Below are 22846 nucleotides of genomic sequence, written 5' to 3'. Positions count from 1 at the left end.
ATAAAGTAGAGCATCCTCGGCGTCTTCTGTGCACGTTCACTTTGCATTCCTCTGAAGTGATGTACTCAAGAAGCCTGGGGTGCAGCAATCACATGCTGCCGCTGCCTCTCAGTGAACCACACAGCTACATGTAAACAATGCACACATGAGGGAGGCTCATCATGCGACGCATTCCTTATAGTAATGGTGGAGGACGCTCCTCTCAGGAGAGCCAATGCTGTGTCTGGCTCTGAGGCATGTGATGAGTGGAGCACTGGGGGAAAAGGCGCTAAGAGGATGCTGTTTTTTTTTTTTTCTCAGCTCCTTCACAGTGGGGTTTAGGAGTACGGAGTACAAGCGTGAAGGTAAACTGAACTGGTATGTGGCATGGTATTCATGACATTTCTTAGCATGGGACAGCACCATGGACAGCTCCCCATGGTTGAGTGTGGGGAGTCAGAAGGCAAACTCCAGCACTTAACTACTGCCTTGAAAAACAACTACTGGCATGCTTTATTCTCTGTTATACACGGAGAAGAAAATGTTAAAGTATTCATGGCATGGTGGTTTAAACCTGTCTTTTTCTGCACTGATTTTACCGCGTTCAAGAGGCTACCTCAGCCATAAATGAAGCCAGTGACAAAATGTAAAACAAGTGCAGTCCCTTAGGTAACCACATGAGGCTGGCTCCCTAAGTGAGTCAATCACAAGCGTTATAAAGTATTGTTACGATCCAGGGGTAGAAAACAGGGAGGAGGATCCGAGTGCAGAAACTGAAATGATTTATTTACACTAACAAAAACGTACTATTCAAAACTAAATCCAAAACGTCCACAAAACACAGGGAGGCACGGGAAGAATTCATTGGGAAATGCAGACATCCGATTCAGACAGGAACCAAGAAACAAAGAACCGACAACACGAAGGAAGGAACACAGAAACTAAATAGACATAGGTACTCAGACGCAGGTGAGACTAATGAGACAGGTGAGGACAATCAGGGTAATCAAGACAAGAGGGAAACACAGAGAGGCAGGAAACACTGAAAACTACACACAAAACATGGAACACTGAAGCATAAAACAGGAGACGCTAAAGACTGAACTAAGAAACATTAACACACAAGTAAAACAGGCAACAACATTAAAGACAACATAGAAGGACACAAGGAAACAGAGTAACACAGCAAAACAACACCTGGGAATAAATAAAAACAGAAAACAAAACTCACAACATACACAAAACCAGACCATGACAAGTATAGCATAGGTAACAGTTAGTACAGTTGTTCTTCTTAATCATTATCATCAATCTGCCTGTCGGTTTGCTTTAATGCATCTATGTTGCTGTTTGTTTATGTCTACTGCAAATATCTGTTTTTATGTCCATTTTACAGAGTCGTGTGTTATTTCTTATTTCTATTAAGACCTAAAACTAGGGACAAGGACTGCACATCAGCCATGGCAAATAGAAGTAAACAATGCTTGAATTATATGTAACAATTCCTACATGCATCGTCCCTGACAAATAAACAACAAAAAACATTCCCCATTAGGTCTAATATTATAATTCTCCACTTTACAGCAGAATGTTTACAGCCTGCTGTAAAACAAGTGTTGCTCTTTATAGCTAATTTCTCTTATGAATACAACTGTACATGGGCAGATGTATTAAATACTAATCAACCTATTATAATATATTAGGCGTTCAGTCATAATCGTGTTTGTTGTGATGTCTTTTATGCATATTGGAGGAATAATAGGACTTTGTGGTTTATTGTACTAACAAACCTTCGAAGAAGTTTTGCTTCATTGGTTAGAGAAAACCTTGTAAGTTCATTCGAGGGAACAATTTAGCAGCTACCTTCGTTTTTGCTCCCAGTGCTAGGCTTGTTGGTTTATTGCTTGTTGTATAGTTCATTTAATAATTTGTGGCTACCCATGCACATGAGTCAGGACTGTTTCTGGCTTTAACCACAAAGGAAATAACAGTTCGTAGTGATTAGAAGATTCAGGCGAGTTAACAGTGAGTCTGCTATACTACACAAGCTCTCTCTGCTATTCTTGTTTAATCAATAAACAACTCTGGCAGGTATCACCACAACTGATAGTCACTCAGTGGGAAACATGATCATCTATTGGCCAATTAAAAAGCTCGTGAATTAGCCATATGTAAGGTATAGACTCCATAGCTTCCATATATATATATATATATATATATATATATATATATATATATATATACATTTGGAAACCACTCTCTCCTCCCAAGCGTCACCCTCTTGTCCAAATATGGTCACTCTGGCTTCTGAAAAAACAACATGGAGGCTGCCAAATGCCAAACATCAGGTTTCAAAAAAGCAGTTAAAAAGCAATGAGTGACGTCACGCTGGCTATGTCCATAATTCATAGTCTATGGAGTGGCATTCCTATTGGGAGATAAACAAGCAAGGTTATTTGAGACACCCTGTTTGTGTTTGAACTAAGGGCACGTATCCATCGTGCTCCTCCTGCCCGTGAAACAGAGCAGCTTCAAAAGAATTCAGTAGGTCACCCTTGGCACAGGGAAAGTTTCAAGACGAGCAGGGAAGGAGGACAGGAGAGGACACCCGGGACTGAACTGATAGTGCTGTCTGTGAGGAGCACAGGCTGACATTTCCAAAGTTCAACAACCACTCTCTGCTTGGTATTTGTGCACAGCCGGTCTCTACAAAGGCTACACGCTCTACCTACAAAATAGGAGCCACATGCTTGTGATGTACAAATGCATGCACACCCGTACAGCGCAGCAGTGCTTTACTGCATGGTCATACTTTTTTTTTCGTTATCAGCAACCCTACAGTGAAAATTACATCATGTACTACTGTGTTTCCCTGTCTGTGAGACTGATGCAGCATTTCCCTGCTCCTCTGTTCGTAAATCTCCCCCGTGCTGTTAGTTTATCCCACGGATCAATTGCAAACTAGGAATGTCATGCTGCCGGCAGCCACAATCTGGAGAGGAAGTCTCCACTGAGCACCCTGAGAATCACAGGAAACTGCTGAAGGCCTCCCGCTGTCTCATTCTAATCCACGCTCTGCAATGCCCCAAACCAACTTACAGCCACCTATGATTCTGCTTCACCGGTGGGGGGGGGGGGGGTACTATGCCTGCAAGATCTACCCTTTTAACATAAGTATAATAGGCTTTATGTTGCAAGCTTGTCAAATGCATCCTGTCACTGTTGCTCCCCTAAAGTGTTTCTTGGCTTCAGATGTGGTCATGCTGAAAGAGCCAGAGCCCCTTCTTATTGCCCCGATCGCTCGCTTCATACATTATTTATTTGAATTGACGCAACACACAAAATAGCCTCTTCTGCCTGAAGTTTTATCTTTTAAATACAACACAACAAGGTGCATAAGAAGCTGTTTTGGAGCTTCACCAGCATTCGTATTTTGCCCAGTTTCAATGTTTCTGCTCAGGCGTCTCTGTGCACTTCACAGACGTCATGTTTATTCTCGAGAAGAATGAATGAAGAGTGAAGAGGGCTTTATTCTTACCCGTCATTCAACCCAAGGCAGGAATTTCTTGAAACAATATAATAGTTTGAGGTCAAGAGCAGATTCAAACAACCTTGTTGAGATTGATTTGCCTTCTTCTGTTTCCAACATCAACTTCAATTTGAAATTAACTTCCAATCACAACACTCCTCTTCTTCCTCGTTTTATCTTTATTGGCGAGACAACGCGTCAAAAAGGGATATGACAAACCGCAAAGCAAGGCGATTATTTTTATGAGAAGAGAATATAAAAGTGTGATAACATCTTAACAATAAACTTGCAATTTAGTGTCTTAATAATGAGTAAATACGGTTAGATAACATAACGTACAATTAAAGAAAGTATTTATTTCTATAATTATCTAAAGGTTATTTCAACAGGAAAACCTCATTGCGATGAAAAATCTCTTTTTCAAAAGAGTCCTGTCCCAGACAGGAAGGTTATATTAGAATTCAGATTTCAAACAAAACATCATGCTATAATGAAAAACTACAACACATACTACTTAAATAGTAAAAACAAAACATGAAATCTAAAGAAACTAAACTAAATAGTCACCATAATAAATGACACAAATGTAAGAGAAAAAGGAAGGATAGATATGATGTATGTATAAAAATGATTGGCTTTGTTTTTAACAACTCTGGATGGGACAGAAGAGATGCTTGCTTCTACTACTACTTTAAAAGGCTGTGCGTGTTCATGCCTAATATAATACATAACATTAAAGAGGAACGAAAACTAAATATTAATCATAATAATTAAAATAAGTGTCAAACACAAAGCTATATCGGTGTATAAGTAATCCTTTTACTCTAATTATGATTAAACCAGGCCATTAGATGGGCGAGCGAGCAGTGACTTTTCGTTTTCTCCCCTCTCTCCCCACGTCTTTGAGGAAGTAATGTTTGCTGCCCAAGACTCAAACCACTATATCACTGTAATGTATCATAATGTAATTTTCAACACGAGGTTCGCTTAATTATGCATTTTTAAAAAAAGGAAACCACATTTGCTACACTTGAAGTTTTGTTTTTAAGCTGTAGTTGTTTGCAGAAACTTCTTTTTTATTTTGTATAACTTTAATGTATTGATCACCTGTCATTGATGCCCTTTATGTTTCATTTTATTCATAGGGATACATAGACTGTAAAGCTGCCTGTTACACCACGTCCTGCTCTATTTATACTACCACTGTACCGTCCCTTTATTTCCAGAACATTGTAAAGCTCTGCTGCTCTCTTACATTATCTGAAATGACACCTGTTCCCTCCTGGTGCTACATGCCACAGTACGTAACTGTAGGTGGTGTTTGGATTGTTGCGGTGAATTGAAATTGAAAGAGTGTGTTTTACTCTGCTGCTTTAAATGTAGATGTACAAATATTAGCCAGGCATGAAAAGAGGAGACAGTCTGATATTAGGCCGGCATGACTCTATCATTAGCCTCTGAGCCAGCAAACTACTCTGATGTCAAGCCGGCTGAAGTTTGAGCAGATGGCAGGAAGACGATTAACAAGGACTGGAACAATGAGGTGCATAATTTGCACACTATTGAGTTACAGAGGAGGAGGAGCAGCTTTTTAAATCCCTCTGTACTCTCCTGCTGTCAGACCCCACAGCATAGTCATCATTATTGTCATAATTATTATCTGTTATAATTCTCCGAGCAGCTTCTCACCCTTGATAACTCACGAGAATGCTGTCTGTGTTTACTTTAACCAAATGGACAGCGAATTATTATAAAGACGTTTTTTTTTAAAGAAGGCAGACCTCAGATCAGGCAGACAGGCTTAATGATGTGTGCATATGTGGAGGTTTTTAAAAGTCCCACCATCACAACCTTTGGCATCCCAACAGAAAAATATAAAAAATACATATATACTCACAACTAGAACGTGGGTAATTATAAAGCTCCTCATCTCTTTTTAAAGAGGAGAAGACTATGTATTAAATAAAAAGCTTCACAGATGGCTAAGACAAATCCAAAGGAAGGCAAATGATGTCCTCGAGCTTCAGGGAGGCTTTTAAGAGAACAGAATGAAAAACAAGAACACATTTAATGTTCACTGATGTTCCAGGAGAAGCACCGACTGGCTTTAAAGGGACTTCTCAAAAACGAAGGGAATTTTTTTCAGAAAAATAGTTCTACTTTCTTTTAGTCAATACAACACAGATGCACATGATCTTGACATACACAATCAGCAGCTTGATCTTAGGAGTAGAAGATACACCTCAGTCCTTCCAACATTAATGCATTCATCGACTTTGCTGATACTTTAAATTAACAGTAATTTTTCCAAAATGGCAAAATCATTGAGCAGATTTGTAATCATTTTACTAGGAGAACAAAGTCCAGTATTCATAAAACATAATGAGACAGCCTTATGAAAAGAACAAAGACTTAAAATGTTGACACATCCTGCCTTTAACACACTGATAACAAAACAAGCAGCTCAACCATTTCACAGGCTGCTTCATGGATACACTGGTTTCCATGGTCGCCCCTTGATGCCCCCCCTGTCTCTGAGGACATTGAGTGTTTTGATAACAACTCAAAAACTCCAGTCCATCACTGTGTCATTTTTTGAACTTCACAAGTAAATGTGCCATTACAAGACTTGGCAAGATGTGGTGTGAAAAATATCCCCCACTGACTCAATGTGAGCGCTGAGCAGCACAAGAGCATGATTAAGTGTTTTCGTGAGTGTGTGTTTCTTTCCCTGCACACGCCTTTGTGTGTTGATTCTGCCTTCACTCATGCGTAGGCGTGGAACAAATCCATGTAATCTGAGTGATTGACATCCTCCCCCCCCCGGCTGAGAGTTGGTCACAGTGCCTGATGGAAATAAGATTTAAGATCCACCCTTTCTTTTAATTCAGCACAGACTGATCACGACTCTGGTCCTACACAAGAAAGTTAGGGAGGCTTGGTGATGAGAGCAGTTATTTTGAGAGGCAAAGCACACTTTATATGACGTAATTTACCGCATGATTGTGCTTCTTTTCTGTGGCAGGATAAGTGCAGAGAAGGGATAAAAAACTAATAAAAAACAAACAAATAATTCTTCCCATAAAAAAGCCCCCTTTTCATCATACTGGCATGATGGCTATTTTCTTCAGACTGCACACTCGGGGAGGGCAGCTAAATTGCTGTTATAATGTTGTACTGATCTACTGTTATAAAATGTAAGTAGCCTATAAGGTGTGTAATTTTTTTCTGCCTCCAACAAAAATGAGCAACAGAAAAGATATTGGTGGTAAAAATATATTGAGAAATGTGGCCATCAAAACAACAAAATTTGATAACTCATGCGCTTCCTTTAAACTACAGCTATAGCATTTAAGCTACTCCTAATTCACATTACAGCAACTTACGGGCGGATTGCTAACGTTAGCTGTTATCTAACTGTGGCTAATGGGTTATTCTTTGCGGGTAAGAGGGTAAGACTCCATCGTGACGACTTTATGTACTCGAAGGGGTAATGAGGCCAACAATAGGATACCCTCCTGTGGCCTGATACCCGGCTGTGATGAGGAGTGGGTTTCAGTCTGAATCTGGACCCTGCTGGGCTAGAGGAGGTGACTGGGGCGGAGGAGGGCTGAGACACTGTTTTTTTGCAATTGATGGCAGCAGGGTGATTGGTTGAGAAAGACTGAGGCAGAGTCTGCTTGGTTGGTTAATTAGTAAGATAATACACACCCATAATCAGCTGATCACCAGAACGAGAAATAGAGGAAGTAGTGGCGGGAGTGGTTTGAGAATGAATGGGGAGGTAAAGGAATGAGAGAAAGAACACCAGTCTTCCTGCTTGAACTTAAGCTGAGCTCCATGTTTGACAAAACAGCAGAGCGACAATATGCAACTTTCGAGATTATCGCTCTGACGTTAGAGAGAAATGGCCTCCGTGTGAATTTGGTCAAGACATTCTGCACAGAACAAAACAAAGCCTTTAGCATATCCAGATGACTAAATGTATTAACAAACGAACAACTGAACAAAAACGAGGGATGAAGAATGGTTATCTCTTTTAGAAAGACAATAACATGACATGTGCAAAACAGGGTTGTGAATTTGATTTGCATCCGCCCTCGCTGCATTGTTTAGCTGATTTCACAGTATTCGGGATAATTTGCCTTCACAGAACTGGCACTCACAGTCAGTCAGAAGAATAGTTTCCAAGCCAGAGGAGAGGAAAACAAACCTTGCACAGAAAACACTGCAGACGCTGTCCAAACTCGGCACAGATGCACCAGGCACACAGTGAGATTGACAGATATGCAGGCAGAAGGGCAGATGAATGAACAGACAGGCAGAAAAAAAAAGGGAAAACAATAAAACCACGCGCATACAAACATGATTATAAACGAGCAGACGCGCACACGCGCCCGTCAACGTCATTTCTGTCTCATCTCTCTCTCCTTGAATCTTCTGAGTAGGCCCTGCTTTTCTTTCACATGCAGCCGTTTGCAGCAGCGTTAGTTTGTGCCTTGTCTCTTTGTGTGTGACAGCCACCACCATGTTTTATTTGTAGAATAAGCAACAATCCAGCATGCCTTTTGAATAAGTTATAGTCAGAGTGTGTTTGATGTTTTGTAACACAGGCTGGTCTTCAGCACAACCCCATGTTCTCTCGGAGCTGTGCTTTTGAAGGCAGGGCGAAGGCGGGCACAAGAAGAGATACAACATGTTGGTGTTTTCCTCACCCTGAAGTGCACTTTGCTTATTTGTTAGATTTTTTTGTGTGCACTCTGCAGGTAGGAGGAGATGGAGCACAGTCAGTTTAGCGTTTCATGTAAACCAAGCAAGTCGAAGTGTTGGAAAGATGTCTCATCTGAGACGTCTTTTTACTTTTGATTAAAATGTCATGCATTTTTGTGGGAGATTTTTTTTTTTTTGTGCCAAAAGGCAAAAATTGTTTTTTTCCACTGAATATACAACAGCAAGTGCAATCTGAAACTTCCTGCAACAACACAAAAACAAATGCATCATGTACAATAACGAGTGTTGGCTTCTGTGATGAAAACATGCACAACAAAGAAGTTGGAGGAGATGTTTCAGGTCTGAAGGGAGAAAAAATGTGGGAGAAAAAAAAGTTTGAAAAATTGATAGTGAGAGAATTAGAATTACAAATCCAGCCTCTTACCAACATTGCATCACATAATCAGGACTACATGTTCTCACCAGTGTTCTCTCTGCAGACTCATCCAAAAACATGAGGTTAGCAGGGGGAACAGCTGCGTGCATCTCTCTCGTTTCCATCATGTCTTGCAAAACCACTGATTAATTTAAAGGGCAGTTGTTTGCGCAGAATAATGTCAAACAGTAAAGTCGAGAACCCGTCTGAACACTTGGTGACACAATGATCGGTATGGATTTTAAACTGGCCTGATAAAGATCTTCCATTCAATGGTTTTCACTGAAGTGTTATTAATACTAAGAATGCTTAAAAACAGATTCCCTCAAAGGCGGTTCATCACAAGTACCCAGGGCCCTCGTGAAAGAGAAATATTTCCTATTAAAGTATTGGACTAAAACTTCATAGCCTTCTTGCCTTTCAAGGTTTTTCAGGGAAGGCACAGTCAACAAGAGAGAGAGAGAGAAAGAGAGAGAGAGAGACGGAGAGAGAGAGAGAGAGAGCTGTAAACTGGAACAGCTGTTTCTACTGAAAACTACAAACTAGTTTGTCTGCAAAAGGAAGGAACAATAACTAAAATAAGAAAGTGCTCATGTGGGTCATAATAAAAGGAAGCTCTACATTTTGTGAACTGCTTTACCTGACGGGATGTGTGAGGAATCCTTGTGATGTGATCGTTGTGCTATTGTGCGACTAAACTCTGCTTAAGGGGAGGACACACGCAGGGTGAGTGTAATGTTTGTGTGTGGAGGTGCTGTAGGGGTCACAGGCAGGTTTTGTATCCAGGATATCCAGAGTACAATAATTCTTAGAAGCAGTAGATGAATGTGAAAACTCCTTCTTTGTGTCAAACATTTAAACTCACAGTATGTAACAATAACAAAAGGTGACGTCGAAGCAACAACCAACATCTGGAGCCTATCATGACGACTCATCATGGCGGCAGCCTACAACACAACACACCGTCCTTGACATCTGAAATGGGGTACTGTAAGCACTCAACTAAAAATATATATTTATCATAGGTTCAGTTCATTTTTAATATAAGTTAGATATTTGAATGTAAACATTAATTCTTCATAATAAAACATTTAACATACTCAATCTTTACAGTCCAAATGAAGCAGCAAAGGAAACATCACGGGAACTTTAATTAACAACAAATAAATAATTAAAAAAGTTTCTTTTTGAAAGGTAGACCCAATTATCACTGGTAAATGGAAAGAACACTTAAACTTACCATAACCACTTGTTAGTGTGTTTCCAATTTGCTATTAATAGTGACGTATCGAGAGCAGACACTTTTGTATCTCTTCTTTTCTCCTGCTCAGTGAGCTCTTGTTTGACAAGTTGGGTGGTGACAGGTGTTTGACATACTGTAAGTACACTTTTTTTGATGATGTCAAGGAGACTGGGTCACATTTGAAAATGATGTACTCAGGAATATACAAAGCCATTATCTCCACATTTAGAGAAGGTTACGAGGTAAGGGAAGCTGCTTGAGAGGAGCAAATCTGCATACTTACAAAAATACTTGCTTTGTGGTTTTACAGAGAATTAAACGCTCTCTATTTTTGAACCACTCTGCTTTGAAGTACACTGCTCTCTTTGGCGAAATGATCTAAGTGGTCTCCTTTTTTCTATGATTAGCTGTGCAGCTTTATCGATCTCTATGTCCCGAGTACATGATTCAGAGCAGTAGGGGCCTACACTAGCTGTTGTGATTCAGTGTCGGTGGTCTCAGCAGGCGCAGAGCCGTGGCACAGCAGGTACAGAGCTAAAGGAGAGTAGTGGATGTCAAGGTTGCAACACTGAAGAAGTCCACTTTTGTCTGACTGTACATGAGAGCACTGGCTCTTGTGACTTGTTTGATAAGTTTAGCTAGCAATGAAATATATAAAACCAATTAAAACAGTTGTAGTGGTTTCTATGTAAACTGTGTTTATTTGATTGATGTATTTAAATAAAACACATTTAGCTGTTCGTCATTTCAATCCTGAGTAAAAGGTTACCAACTTCTTTGCTCTAGGCTTTTAAAGGTATTTCACTTTCAGATGAATTTTTATAAAATTGGATACTTTGATATACATGTAATATATCTGATACAATTAAAATAGAATAAACAAAAAAATCAATATGTCATTTTGTCTTCCTTTTTTTCTCATTCACTTGATGCTGATTCATTTTGCAGACAGCAGCATCCTATTTTTTTTTTTTAATTCTGATTGGTTGGGAAATGGAGACGCTGCAAGAATAAGCAAGCAGAGTTGCAGCAATGACCTATCTAAAGTGAAGCCTTAATTCATTTAATTTCATGACGGGAGAAATCAAGAGATTTTTTATCTTGAAATGATTGAATATATTGATTGAATCAATATATAGACCAACGAATAGGATCACTTTCTGATTTCTTATCTAAAAGTGTAATCACAAGAAGTGGAGTCAATAAACGTGCCTTTCACATAAAACATCTGTATTCTGCAGCCCTTCTTTCACGAGAGATTTTTGTTCAAGAGGCGGGTTATTTTAAACTTGAATTAAGACGGGCCAGGCAGAAAGTGTTTCTGTGTGCATATGTACTTTAAGTGTATGTGTGTGAGAAGGAGAGAGCGTCATGCTTGTGAAGACTTCCTGTGGATATCGCTGCAGGAGAATCTGATACAAGTCCTGTCAGTCATGATTCTTCCCCCACAAGGTGTGAAACAGGCATAAAAAATGGTGCACATGCCACTGTGTAATCCTTTTGCTGCACACAACGAGGATAAGAGAGCTTTCAAGACGAGCACTGAATACATGCGAGGCTTTGATAACGAAACCAGGATGTATCCAAAGCATCTCTGCATTGAGGAGTATAATGGCTTTTAATAAGTTACTGCTATGTGTCTCTGTCTGTGTGTTTGCTTTCTATAGCAGATGGAGATGCATCCATCTGCGTGTTTAAAAATGGATGGCTTGGTATGGAACATAGCAGTGAAGAATAAGTCCCTATAGTGCATGTTGCATATGATAAAACGTGTACTATCTGTATGTTAACTATACATGTAGCCTCAGATTCACCCTTCAATCAGAGTGGCACACTTTCATTACAGATACACATGCACACACACTCTCGTCGAGGCTGAGAGAGTGAGAAGAGTTGAGAGTTGGACGAGAGGCAGAAAGTGATGAAAAAAATGGAGCACGAAGACAAGATGACTGATGACAGCTAGTCAGTATCGAAAAGATCCCTGAGGGATTTCTGGAAATTCTCGCTCAAAATATCCCATATTCCTGCAGGAGGGTGGGGTGTGGGGGATAGCCTTTAGTTGTGTGTTCTTGTGTGTGTGCTTGTGTGTGTGTGTTGGGGTGGGGATTTCCAGAGAAGCATATCCAGGCAAGATGTTTGCTTCTACCTGTCCTTTTTTTTTTTATCAGGAGCGGTGGAGCTCAGAAAAGTCCAAATCTGTGAGTAAACATTTCTTTCCTTGTTCCTCCTGCAGGTTACCATGACAACGCCTACTGCGCTGGGTTGGAGCAGCTCTGCGGGCTCCGTCAGGACGGGAAATGCTGCAGAGACAGGTACTGTGCCACATCAGGACCTGTGTGCATTCGTGCCGATGGCAAGCGGCACTCACAGTTGGCAGTAATTGGAGAAGGGCCAAAACATAACTGGATGCGCACGAGCACAAAATACTTGATTTATCAAGCATCTTTAGTAGCATTTTACAACAGCTCCACTTGAAAATCAGCTCTACTGTTATTATTAAGCATACTGAGTAAAAAAGGTAAATTCAGCTACCATGAAGTCACCCTTTTATTGTATATCTCCCGTTTATACCCTCTCATTTTGCCTCTCACCATCTTTGTGTTTTGGAACCAAAAGTGACCATATTTGAACGACAGGATGGATACGATTTTTTACACGTCTGCCCTGGTTGATAGGCTGCCATAGTGACCTGTCAATCACTTTGATATCGACTGGTTGATAGAAAAATGCTTAGAGACGGTGAAGGTCTGAAATCTTTCTTGCACTAGAGAAGCTCCAATTGCAAAACAGAATTAAAATAGATATGCCCTTAGCGTGCCCTGTTTTATCATCTGTTTTTCCTCTAAATGGTCTATTTAAATTATATTCTCAATTTGGAGTATTGAAGGAGATTTGAAGCGAAAAAACAAGACCATACATTTTTGAGGAAATCACATAAAAAGGGGTGACAAATAAAAAAGAAAATTAGGCTTATATCTGGCTATTCAGACATCTCTATGTAACCAGTGCAGTCGCCCTCTGGTGACTTTAAGAAAGAAATGCAGTTTTAAGGCACTCACACTTGAAATGAGAGGCTGCATCCACTTTTTTCTTTACAGTTCATTATAGGGATGATGCTCTTTGTTCATGAAATAACAGCAAGCAAAAACGACAGGCTGAACTGATTACTTTTCACTCTGCATTGCGGTGAAGTGCAGCTCGGGGTAAGGAATGGGGGACACAGAGGTGAGAAGTACAATGAAAGAGAAGGGAGAAGAGGAATTGGGCAGAATAAGTGGAGGAATGAGTCAGGACAATGAGAACATGAAAGCATTGGGGGGGGGGGGGGGGGGGGCATCCTCCCCACCACCTCAGCTTTTCTCCTCTGTTTCTAATATCGTCTCCTCTCCAGAGACAAGCCCTTAATTACCATTACAAGCCTGAGAGCTTTTAACAGAAACCAATCCAGCTTCTTTAACTCTCTGTCGCAGCTTCTCCCCATTTGTACCACGACTCCTGATGATCCATCAGGGAAATGCAAGCCTTTAATTACCGGTAAAAATTACAGCTTTTGTGAACAGGTAGTGGGTGCCCTCGCTTTCATGTCCCCCTTTAGTTTGCTAATCGTCCCTTTTTGATGACATAATAGGTTCTCTGTCCAAGGCAGCGGATGACAGAGGCACATTATACCATAAAAGGAACTGTGGGGGATTAAGAGATTATTTGATCGTGAACTAAATAAACGCTCTTCTATCTTTCTGGCAGTTTCATACTGATTAAAGGGATCAATGTAGCAACAAGTGCCCCCCCCCCCCAAACCACAGATTTCACAATATCCAAGTATGACCCTGTTCATTATGACACATGAAACAAAATTGTTCCCTTCTCTCCCATGTTTTAAACCTTTCCCTTGTAACCTCCCTGTACTCTGACATACTATAATCCAGACATTTAGAAACCACTGTGTCATGTTCTTTTACAAAGTGCCTTTGTTGCTCATTTCTTATCATCGCTGCAGGCTCCACAGCCTCTCTCTTTTTCTTTGTGATTCTTTCATATTTTACGCCAGAGGGTTCGGGGACCACATTTCCCACCGCTGTGGGCTCACGTGAAATCTCCTTTTATGGTCAAAACGAGACCAAAGACAATGCAATTTTTTTCCCCTCAATGAAACTGGGATTCAATCCTCTGAAGAAATGGACTCCTGAGCAAGACAATCATTTGAAATGTAGATTTAGATTAACACATGTGATGCTGAAAAAGACGCTGTAAAAACTAAGAGGGGTTACAAGAGATGTGAACATTACTCAGAAGTCAACCACAGACACGCAGGCTAAGATATGCTGTAGTAGTCCCTTGTCCAGAGGGCTGGAGACCAATTAAAGGGTGTGATTTGAACACTTGACAAGGAACATCACTTTAATGAATGGGCAGAGAGAGAGAGGCCTGGCTGCAGGGGCTGACCCACTGACCAGAATACCAACTGAGGCCAGACTAACTCAACCCAAGCCGGTGCTCGCTAACCAAGACCAGGCCACGCAAACCAAACTATCCCACATTAACCCACATGTCACAGCGGATTTAATCCCAACCTCCTCACACACTTATGTCATCTTAGATCTTTTCCTCGAACACACAATGGAGTAGAAGTGGAACAATGTAGCCTCTGAGGAAAGCTTGTCGGGAGCTTTGAGTTAATTTCTTTCAAATGGACTAAAAGGATCAGAGTGTTTTTTTTTTCCCCCCTATGGGTGTCAAGATCAGTTAAAGAGAAAGAAAAACAAACAATGATTGGCAAATGGGAAACATGATTGCTAAATGATGGACGGTACAAACACAACTGAAACATGTCAAGAACCCTTTGAGTGAACTTGCATAACTGTGTGATTAAACCATTGTGTGAAAGGAAATCATCAGGAGAATTGAAAAGAAAAAGAGATGGCATGCTGGTGTTGCGTACGCTGATTTTGCTTTATACTTGGAGCTCATTGGTCACACTACAAACCGTGGTTTAAAACTTCATTGTTCATCAATCATAAATACTCAACTTCACCGTAGCGTTTCTGTTCTCACGCTCAATAAAGGGGATGGAACATTATTTTGGGTGCAGCACAGAATGAAAACAAAGGGACCTCTGGTGCACCTGCTTTATCGACTGTGCTTAACAAGAAACAGGCTACTATAGCTTTAATATGACAGAGGGACACTGCAGCAAAGCTTTGCATCCATAGCAAACAAGTAAAGTCTGCAGTGTGTGGGCATTTCAGGAGAACATTGAGATCTCTAAAGAATTTCCAAGTGATCTTAGACTTCAGTGTTTTTATATATTAGTAATGTTATAAAAAGTATGAAGACACAATACTTGTGATTATCATGAAACTCACACCTATTTTGACTTCCATTCTTCTTTGATTCTTTCAGAAGCTCAAGATGATTGAGTAGTTAGGAGTGTCTCTGACAAAAAAAAACAAAAACAACCCTCACTGTGGTGTGTTGTGGGAGGGCAACTCAGGACATTGTCTGGACCTAATTAATTCTCCTCATTAAACTTGAGGAAATGGCTGGGGCTTTAAGAGTGATGAATAAGCAGAATACGCGCAATATTGTAAAGAATTCTGGTGAGTCAAGAGACGCTCAACTTGTTTTCTCCATAAGCCAGCTTCTTGACTTTTACTTCACTACTTCCTCACCTTAAAAACCCCAGCAAAGCGGAGGCTTTTCTGGTTATATTGGTCGCACACAGAAAGGACTGATGTCACACTGAATAACGGGTCTGATGTTAGAATGACAGAGCCCCTTCTTCTCAGTAACCGCTGCTGAGGTGTTAATGAGAAAGGAGAAGCACATATACAACACCTACTGTGATCAACAGAATACAAATATGAAACGATACAATAAATAAGATATATAAGAAGTAATTCATGGTGCTTAAATCAAACTAAATGAGATGGCAGAATAACTGACATAAATGGATGCTGTTCTGTCAGTTATTTTCAGCGGAGCATTCAGTTGCTAATGGCAACAACTCTGGCACAATTCCATAGAACTAAGAACTTTATTGACACTGTTACATCATCAGCCGGTTGATTGTGACCAAACAAATACAGAGGTTTTATCTCCCTGAATCCCAGAGACAGAAGAGGAAAACAATGACTCACTCTTCGCTGACTTTCTAACACAGGAAGGTGTCTCCTAATCATTTCTGTTTCTTTGTAGATGTCATAAAAACTAATGTGTGATGATGGGATGTAAAGCCAACAAGGGTCAAGAAAGTTTTCATGAATACAATCGAAATAGGGCCTAGTTATGAACCCATTTTCAAAGATGATAACTTCTCAAATAGCTTCCAAGTTCAATCTTTCTTGTCTAAAAAAAAATGCATTTAAAGTAGAGTAGCTTAATCTAATGAAATACAACTCTAAAGGCCACTGCACGATGAGTCCAAAATTGACCATGTTAAAAAAGAAACACGATCTCATGTTATGTCAATCATGTTTGCACACTGACTCTGAAATTTTCTTCTGGTTTTATTTCTTTCTAAACAGATTTGATTTTCTGTGTCTTTTGCATCCAATCACATGTGTTTACTGTACGTGATTGGGTGGCCGTCTGTAGGGTCCGTATTTCAAACGTAATGCCAACAGAAATTGGCCCCTGTTGTTTTGTTTTTTTTGTTAGTGAAAGAACTACAAAATCAACTTCACTGCTTGATCACTCTGCATGATAAGCATTTTAACATGGTAAGTAAATAGAAAAATGGACAGGGTTTGCAAGCTGTCTGAGTGAAATGTGTTTGTTTTTTTTAAATTACGGATCCAAAAATGCAGAAAAAATGCAGAAAAAAAGTAAAGGCCTTTAATATAAATTTTTGTTGGACTTTCTTAACTACTAAATGTTCCTCAACATTTAAGATCTTACCTTGATTTCCAAGGTAAATGACCCTTATTACTGCAACACCCATAATCCTCAGTGGGTGTGGCAATGGAGATGAAGCCACTTAGAGGATGTTGAAATTGGGAGTACATATGGTAACAAAGTTTAAGTGTTCTGTAAGAAACAATCTTTAGCTCCTTCTACTGAAGCCAGAAAGTTGATCTGCATGATTGGATGTTTCGTACAAAAAAATGTAGTCTGGGAGTTGTAGTTTAATAAACTCTCACCTTACATATTCTATAAAAAGGCTTTCTCTTCGATGCTTTATTAAATAACATTAAATTCATCACAATAATAAAACATTTAGACAGAAATACAGTGCATTCAAACCAAAATGGACAACAGAACATGAACACCTGATTTGAAAACATGATACACTAATTTGCAGTTTTAAAAGCGACAACACTTGCTCATGTCATCCGTATCTTAATTTATTAGTTTTATGCACAAATTGGGATTTTTTCCCCTTGCACAGCCTCTGGCTTTACTTTTACACCCTGTCTTGAGAATAACAGATCTAAAGAATTAATTTACTCTTTCATCTTATTTCTCCGTGCAAGAGATCACATCTTCACTCCCTGAACACACAGACCCTCTGCGTCTCTGCATATAAGTTGTACCTCAACTTTGAAGCTAGCATTTTTTTTGGGTGTTCAACCAGATATTTCCTCCAACCAGAGCTTTGTTTATCTCCCGAGCATCGCTCCAACCCTCTTGTCCTATTTCCTTCTCACCACATCTCTCAGCACACACGCACACACACCCACACACGCGCACACACACACACACAGCCCCTTTCAACCCTCTTCCTTTGTACAACACAAAGAGGAGCCCACCCCTCTTCACCTCCCTCACCTCTGCCTCTTATCGTACCTCAAGCACCCTGTCCTCGCTCTCACCCTCTGGTTTTGATTCCTGACTCTCAAATTTCAACACTTCACTTCAGCCTCTTGAAACTGCGGCCTGGAGAGACACCCAGGTGTCACTGTACCTCCTCTCGATCTTTCTAGCTCTCCGTTTGTCTCCCACTTCAATCTCAGCCCCCCTCCTTGTCATTACTTCTGCTCCTATATTTGAATTTCATTTTGATGCCATTTAGACAAGACTGAACTGTTCTGTTAGGTAAATTAACCACAGCTAGCTGACATAGTAGAAAACAGTAAAAACCTGCTAGCTTATTTTCCTTGGATCAGCACTGAAAATCTCTATTGAGAACAATAATGTGAATGGTGCTATGCTGTGGCTGTTAACAAAGCATTCTGTTTGTTGTAGCTGTACATTGAAAGCATTTACTGGCAGGGAAAAAAACGTTGATAGCTACTTTGCTTTTTTTCTCTACTAAATGAATTTAGCACAGTTAGCTTGCAGAGAAGAAAACCTTGCAAAATTGTTGTCTGTCTCTTCAGCAAAAGTCGACTGTAATGCTGATGATTGTTTTCACCTTGAGTTGGAGCAGAAAAGTCTTGATGCTAACTATCCACATAGCATAGTTGCTTCTCCTACACGTGTTTCCATGGAAGATTATGATGATGATGATGATAACGGCATACAAGAAGAACACTATCCATGACAAGTGTTTTTTGTTTTGATATTGAATAAATTTAAAACAACTGTCTTAAATTGTAGACAACCTTACAAACTTGCTACATAGCTAAATAGTTATCTTTTACTTCTAATTTGTTCAAAAACCAAAACTTTTCTGTCTTTAATCGGACACACGCCATGTGTTTAGCGTCACTGCACTTCTCCACCATTATCAAACCCTGCTTTTTCTTCAACTGTGATACCATCCATGTCAACCAGAATCATGTCCAATAAGATTTTGGACTTTTGAAAAGGAATGATAAATCTAAGTCAAGGCTGACAAATGATTTGTGTTGAGTGGGCTGGAGACACTGGGACAGGGGCACAGGGGAAAATAGAAATGTTTACACATAATACAGCCTGATGAATTCCCCTGGTGCTCGCCAAACGCTCGGTTAATTTCACTCTGGCAAAAACAAAACAAAAAAAACCCCCTGGGGGAACAGTGCAGAGCCGCTTCTTAGGATGACTTTTAGCCAATCAAAGGAACAGCGAGGGAACGCACTAGGACCTTAATTACTGCAATGATTTCCTGTGAGAAGTAGGCTGTGTGTTGATTCATGTGCGTATTTACACGTGTGTGTCTGTGTGCACCTACATGATGTAGGCTATATGCCCCATCATGCAAAGGGAGGAGAGTTCAGCATCAATAAAAATGACTTCCTGTCTTCAAATAACATTAAAACAAGCCGCATGGCTCAAATCTTTAACATGATCACTCATCAACCACTTTCCCTGACTTTCTGTCTGATTTCTGCCCTGTTACTGTAATCACATCCCATGTTTTCCTCTGGAGTAAACCTGAGTATCCTCCAGGTGATCTAAACTATGAGTCCTTGCCAGGAACTAATTTAAAAACAACGCAACACATCATATCCTATTTACACTTTTCTCCCATCGTCCTTGTGGATTATTACATCAAAGAAATACACCAGGGATTGGGTTTCCATGGTAACAGAAATGTTCCTGTTTAGAAACTAAAGATTTCATCAATCATATGTGGCCTGTTGCACCAGATATGCCTCCTTGAACAAGAGTGTGAAGACCGCACACTAAACAAAACATTGTAACAAGTTAGTTTGTAAGTTAAGTTGTGTCATAGTTGCATTTCACCAGGGAGACTTAAGGTTCATCTCCATAAGTTAAGTGTAACATCCAATCCATCTAAAATATTAACACAAAATGATGATTTTAATTCATGTAACTACAGAGCTTTTGCAAAAAATATTTTTTTTTTCTCCAAATCCAAAAACTCTGACATGGAGTTTTGGGAAAGGAAATTTTGTTTTTTATTCTCTTTGTCAGATATAAAGTATATTTTAAAAAAGTAAGCTTTATTGTAATCCTCTGAAAAAAAAAGCCAACAGGAAAAGTTATTTGTATCATGTGTTTCCCCTCATTAGGTATAAAAACAAGCAAAAGAACAGAATCAGCAGACCATGGTCCCAACAGTGCTTCACCCAGAACAAATTAATGTGATTTCTCAACCACTACATTCAAAAGGCATTCACGTTTTCTTAGTATTCAGAAGATAGTACATGATTAAGTATGATCTGGGGGGAACGTTGGGATAAATTATAATGCATTATGTTTTAGCATTTATCATTGGCTAATGTAGAGAAAAGTAGCTAATAGACCTGAGACACTTGACCACTGCAATGCAGATTCCCTTTATATTTTATGGACAGCTGGAGTACAATATTTACAAGTACACAATGTCTGTGTTTCAAAAGAAAAAAAAAGAAGAGAGCTCGAGAAAGAAACATCTAAATTACACTGGAACCTGAAAAGGGTGAGGAAAATGTGTGTTTGACGAGTGTGTCCTGAAAGCACAATCCTCCCACGTTGCAGCCATTCATAAGAAAAAAGCTGTCAAAGGTTAATTTAGGTTGTCATCATTAAGACTTCACTGCTGTCAGCTTATTTCAAGGCCCACACTTTCTTCCCCCCCCCCCAAAGCAACTCACCTGTCATTTCAGACACCGCCAACCACCACCTACCCCTGCAGTTACCCCTGGGTTCTCTTCATCCCTCTGCACATATCAGGCCCCTGGCACATGTACCGCCCCACTTCCATTTATTCACCCACAGATCAGCTATTGTGCTTCCAGCCACTTCCTCTGCCTGCCTGAGTTTAGCCTGATTTGATCCCTGGCCTGTTGTTTGGATTCCTGCTCTCCAGTCTGATCGTCTATCGGATAAGTTCGGCTTATCTCCCTGGGCGGCCCGGGTTTGACTTTTTGCTTGTTTTTGACCTTGGATAAACTTCTTGGATGTGTCTGTCTATTATTTCTGTTTGTCTACTTCTATCTGTCTCTTTCTATTTAAAGGCTATTTGTACACCGACATGATCAAAACAATCTTATTTTTTCATTTAGAGAAACAAAATGTAATCAAATAGGTAAACAACACAGCAACAGGAGGAAAAAAAACAAGATTCTAAAAAGGTCAAAGCAAGCAGGTTCTTATTCAAAAGGCTCAATGGGGGACAAGGGAAGAGCTTAATGAAGCCACTTGATGTCACTACCCAGAGTGCATAGCAGTAACAACGGTAGCCTACAGGTGAATTAATGTATTCAGATGTTCTCTAAATGTAGACATTGACTGCATGTTTCTGTTCAACATGTAAAAGACACCAGTGTTATTCCAACAAGGTCAGCAGGATTCTTTTCAAAAAACACATAAAATGTCCCTCCATTGTTTGGATGGGTTGCAGGTATGAACACATACATGAATCTGAATCTTTCAACAAATATAGGCCCCTCTGTTGGCAGCATGATGTTTTTGACATATGCTTTTGTTTTGAGGAAATATCCTACATGTTGGAGTGATAATAATCCATAAACAGTCTCCATTGCTGAAGACCCTCATTCATCCAACTGAAAGATCTACCCGGACAGACCGCACCGCCAAATCCAAACAACATGTGATGTGAGGCAGGAAAGGCGAGTCTGCCAAATCCATTGAGGTCAAGTCAGAGGTCTCAGGGCAACCCGAACCTTGATTTGTAAAGAAGAAGACGTTATAGAGGATAGAGAAGGGTTGTCTCACGCCGATGTGAATTAGAAAAATGGAAGGAATCATGGGATATTTTGTATGAAGAGAATTTGGATCTTTTAAAAGAGCTTGGTCCAAAAATATCAATCAATTAAATAATTATTCACAAGAAGAGTTTCCTTGTTTTCACTGGATCAGGTCGGTAGGAAAGTCCCAAAAGAGAATTTCATTGACTCCAGGTGAGCCCTTAGCAGCTCAACAATACAATCTTTTGACTTTGTTTTCAGTTCAGGTGGGTCTATGTTCTGTGAGGAAATCTATAAAAATGGTGTTTGCTTCTCAGATCATTCTTAAGGGTTCAGTGAGTTAATACTGAGGACTGAAGTGGTGCAACTTTCTTCGATTGTTGCAAATAATTGACTCACAAATCTTGACTTAATGTGACTTTCTACAAACTCCTATCTCTGATACTTAAGCTAAGAATGCAGTTTAATTGAATTTATTTGCATTTTGATGTCCTCATAACCAACAGCAATGATGGTAAACTATAAAACTCTGGGTGAATGTTGTTTCTTTTTTTTTCTCCCTTAAAAGCCCTGAGTGGGTCAGTGGTTCAATGTTTTCTTTATTTCAAACAAACCATCTGCTGCTCGCTCACACCCACAACAAGGCAGGGGCTCACTAAAAAACTGTTTGCTAAAACTTTGTAATTACTACAAGATGGTACATAGCAAATGACAACTGGAGGCGTTCCAATCTTAGAAACCTTGGACTAACAAAGATCATAATGTGTACCACCATCAACAGCAGAGACAGGTGAAAAGTGCAACAAAGCAAGAGCTAGGTTTGATAAGAAATGGCTCCAGGCACTGCTGCTGTGTAGAACATATTCGTCTTGTTTGTATTTCTGATACTTCGGTTGATTTTTCACAAGTTAAAAACACTTTGGTCCTCCAAAAGGTCACAGGGGCTTCCACAGTTGAATGCCAACAGCATTAGGAAGGGGGAAAAAATTCAAATAAAGTTCCTCTGAAGTCTCATATCAGCCTTCCAGTGTCACTGTGGTGCAGGACGACTCACAGATCCCTCTCTGGTTCAATGCAGGAGTTAAGATGCAAATGAATCCCCAGCATGCGTCTCCAAACAGAGGCTGGCAGGAGGGCTCCTCCTTAAAAAGCACGCCAGAAAAACACACAACAAACATGCAAGTCTTGACACTTTCTCAAAGCTGACTTTCTCTCCTACATTATTCAATCTTTCTTTGATTCTTCTACTCGCTCTGTCTCCCACTCCTATTTCCCTTCCTCTTTCCCATCCTATTAACTGCAGGCATTTAGTCTGTGTGGAATCTTGCCGCAGTACTCTCTCAGAATGCTAATTTGCCGAGCTGATGTGGGTCAGGACTTAATCCTGTAGAAATGATTATCGCTGCAAGACTGGAACTTCTCCTGTA

The 22846-nt window shown here is 40.0% G+C and overlaps 1 protein-coding gene and 1 long non-coding RNA gene across 7 annotated transcripts in view; one reads left to right on the top strand and one right to left on the bottom strand.

The window, feature by feature from the left end:
- The window catches only part of il1rapl1a (interleukin 1 receptor accessory protein-like 1a), a 286407-nt gene that overhangs the window by 16996 nt on the left and 246565 nt on the right, over nucleotides 1–22846 (bottom strand). The window lies entirely within an intron of this gene.
- LOC306832758 lies at nucleotides 15890–21567 on the top strand. The gene is made up of 2 exons (XR_013780261.1): nucleotides 15890–16064; nucleotides 20130–21567. It is a non-coding gene; the product is annotated as an uncharacterized lncRNA (long non-coding RNA).

The sequence above is a fragment of the Symphodus melops genome, assembly GCF_947650265.1.
Source record: "Symphodus melops genome assembly, chromosome: 12".
Classification (NCBI taxonomy): domain Eukaryota; kingdom Metazoa; phylum Chordata; class Actinopteri; order Labriformes; family Labridae; genus Symphodus; species Symphodus melops.
This window is presented reverse-complemented; position numbering and strand designations above follow the sequence as displayed.